Source organism: Apis dorsata, unplaced genomic scaffold (assembly GCF_000469605.1).
Source record: "Apis dorsata unplaced genomic scaffold, Apis dorsata 1.3 scaffold_1004, whole genome shotgun sequence".
NCBI lineage: Eukaryota > Metazoa > Arthropoda > Insecta > Hymenoptera > Apidae > Apis > Apis dorsata.
The window spans coordinates 11,796-15,487 of NW_006264105.1; positions in this window are offsets into that span (position 1 = coordinate 11,796).

The following is a 3,692-nucleotide window of genomic DNA, read 5'->3' on the forward strand; positions in this document are numbered from 1 at the left end:
GTCTCTATTGCGTATAATTCTACGGGATAATAATTACAACAAGAAAAAAAAAATGGGGGAAAAAAAAAAGTAATAGGCGAACCTAGACGTGTGTGTATTACTATGTATACGTATGATGTGCCTCTTATACCCATGACCATTAATTAAAAAACAAGTAATAGTATCTGTGCGCTAAAAGCCTAACTTGTAAAAAAAAAAAAAAAAAAAAAAAAAAAAAAAAAAAGAAAACGTAGACAAAAAACGAGAAAAAGCGAACGAAGGAGACGTGGATGTGTCAGATACAAACAAAAGGTGATAATAAGGGAACTTGTGTGTGTGTGTGTGTGTATGCGTGCGTGCCTGTGTGCGTGTGTGTATGTGTGTGTGTGTCGTTTTATCAACGAATGAATATTGAAAAAAAAAAAAAAAATCACGCGTTGCCGCCGATTCTATTATACACGTATGCATGATTATATACCGCTTTTTTTTTTTTATTCCACTCATACTTTCTCAGTTGATTCGAACTGCTGCGGTGCCCTGCCAATCTGATCGCGTTGTTCACATGCTTTCCCTCTAACCGTGTTTAAACTTAAGGAATTACATACTTTTAATTAACATTTGTTTGGTAACATCAGTCAAGAAACGTTAAAGATCAGTCCAATGTAAGAGTCGACTAATTAGAACGATTAAAAGGAAAAAAAAAAAAAAAAAAAAAAAAAAGGAAAAAAAAGAAAATAGAATAAATCAGTCCAATTCAGTCTGACGCTAAAGCGTGTCGCGGTTGGCAAACGGATGGCTGCTAACTACGATGATCGCAATCAGGTACGCGTCTCGAATTTATTTTCGGCCCTCTCTCGTTGAATCGAAAAAAATCGTTCGTAAAATTCCATCCCTTCGATTGGAAAAAAAGATTCGAACACGAAAATATTCAATAATTTTTCGAATCGAGAAGAATATCGTTCGCGGAAATCTTCCCGCGTAAAATTTCGTGTCTCTTCGATCGAAAAAAAAAAAGAAAAAAAAAAATCTCACTCGTCTTTCTCTCATCGATCTCCGTGTTCCGTGCAAAAACTCCATCCCCAAACTGGGTCCACACCTTTCGATCGAAAGGGAATCGGACACACTGGATTTTGCCAGCCGCGACACGTTCGATTCAACAATTCAGTCTTTCGAAGTTCGAAAACGAAATTTTTTCGAACGGTTCATTTTGCACTGGCCAATCGTTTTTAAAATTAGTAAGGAAGCACCTTCGCTCCTTTGTCTTTGCGCGCGTTTCGCAAGGCCAACTACAGAGCGCGAATTCCGAGAACGGCGTGTCATCATCTCCCGAAGGGGTGTCCCTATGCTCCACGAGCCGTCGGTGTGCATAATAATTAATAAATTATTTTAGAACCGCGGTTGCACGGTCTCGCAATTTTCGTGACGCATTAACGTAGAGCGATAAATTAAACGAACGACAAACGAAAAAAGTAAAAAAAAAAAAAAAAAAAAAAAAAAAAAAAAAAAAAAAAAAAAAAAATAATAATAAAAAAAATAAAAAAAGAAGAAGATACTCGAATAAACTTCTACTAAATATATAATTTGCAGTTAAATATGTTCATTCAATTTATATTAATTTCATTAATAATTTATTATTCTCATAATATAGCGCCGACCGCGGATCGGAAGGCGAATATATATTTTCCGCAATTATATTTGGCCATTTTTACAGTAGTCACAAATCAATTTCCTTCGAATAAATCTACTAGTTTAAATATTATATTCAATATCAGTTCTTTCTTCTTCAGTACTGACTACTATAAAATTGTGTTTCGTTACTCTCGTAAATTTAAAGCTTCGTTCTTCCTCATTTCCTCTATCCAACCAAACAAAGAAACACCACACTCTTTCCCGACATCGTTCCTTTTTTTTCCCCCTCCCCCGCTCATTATTATTTGCATTAAGAAAAAAAATGTTCGGCGTCGAACGTATTTTCGAAGGAAAAAATTTTTTTTGTCTAAAAAAAGCGACCCCCCTACCCTCCTCTCCTCCAATTCTTCCCCTCCCTTTCCCCCTCTTTTTTCCTCCTCTCTCTCTCTCTCTTTCTCTCTCTGTCTCTCTCGACACTCGGATCGCGAAAAATCGCGGGAAATCGCGGGAAATATCGTTCATTTTTTTTTCGAAAATACGACCGTCGCGGACCACTTAACAGAATATAACCTAATTTAAATTATCATAGCCTATCTAACGATGTACAAGTGTGTTCACGTGTTATCCCATGTTGATCGAGTACAAGTACAGTAGTATAGTAGTATATCGAGCTGTCAGTGTCAGTCTGTGCGTGTGTGTCCGCATACGCGTGTGTCTGGGCTGGGTCTCGCACCACTTTTCGTACAGCGATGCACACTGATTCGGTACAATCTTGTTGTTGTTCTTGTTGTTGTTGTTGTTATTGTAAAATATATATGTATATATATGTATATATATATTTATGTATATCTGTGTGTGTGTCTATGTGTGCTCTGAGGATTATTTTGCGATCGATCCTCTACAAATGTCGACGCACGACGGGATCTAGTCTGTCTATAATGTTTCAGAACCCCTTCGAGCCCTTCCTTGACGCTCGTTTTCCTGACCGTGAGCGTTTCATCAAACTCATCTCGCTTCGACGTTCAAAATTCCATTTCCATTTTCCACGAACCAACTCTCGCCACACATTTCTTTCCATCGATCGCGTTTTCTTTATCTGTCACAGATTTCGCGTTCGATTCGTACGTGTCGAACGTCGAATGATGATGATCGCGCGGAGGAGAAGACGAAGAAGAAAGAAGATGGGAGAAAATCCGTGACCGTGACAAGCGTCAGGAAGTTCTCGCGGGGCGGCCTATCAAACTTCTACTAAAATATAGGTATATGCTATGTAGTCGGTTATATGTATATATGGCTATTATCGTATTTAGTATATAAGTAACCTGTCAGTGTTAGTGGACCGTGTTTTTTCCTCATTGCTCATACCTTCCCCCTTTCGAACTGTCTAAGAAAAAAGAAACAAAAACCGAACGCTGTTCAAATTCGCGACACGGAATTTCTTTGTCGCTTGGAAAAGAAAAAAAAAAAAAGACCCCGTTTTTCCATGAAACGGGTGTCGTCATCGCGGCGCCTTCTCCCTTCCCCTCCAACCCCTTTAACCCGTCCCGGATCCGGACCCTTCCCCCCCTCGTGTGACGCGCGTTTTGCCGCGATAACGTAGAAAGAAAAAAGGAAAGGAAAGAAAAGAAGAAGAAGAAGAAGAAAAAAAAGAAGAAGAAGAAGAAGAAGAAAAAGAAGAAAAAAAGAAGGAATTCGAACGTGTAAGAAGCAAGAAAGTAGACGACGACTTATGCAGTTGGCAAAGAATGAAGCGTATGCAAATGAACGCGCCAAGGCCGCGAGGGTGAAACGCGGCTTCCTTTCCCGCTTTCTTCGTTTCCGTTGTACGCGGGTGACCGCGTCGAAAAAAACTCCCTCTGTGGGTGAGCGCGGAACCAAAAGGCGAAAACGAATATTGGAAGGAAGAAGAAAGAAAGAAGGAAAGAAAGAAAGAAAAAAAAAGAAGAAGAGAAAAGAAAAGAAAAGGCGGAAGAAGTATGATCGATAGATCATCGAAAGAAAGAAGAAGAAAACGAGTGTGTTTTCGTGTGTTTCGTGCCGTACATAACGAGTAACAACAAGTGGAAAAAAGGAAATTTAACGTT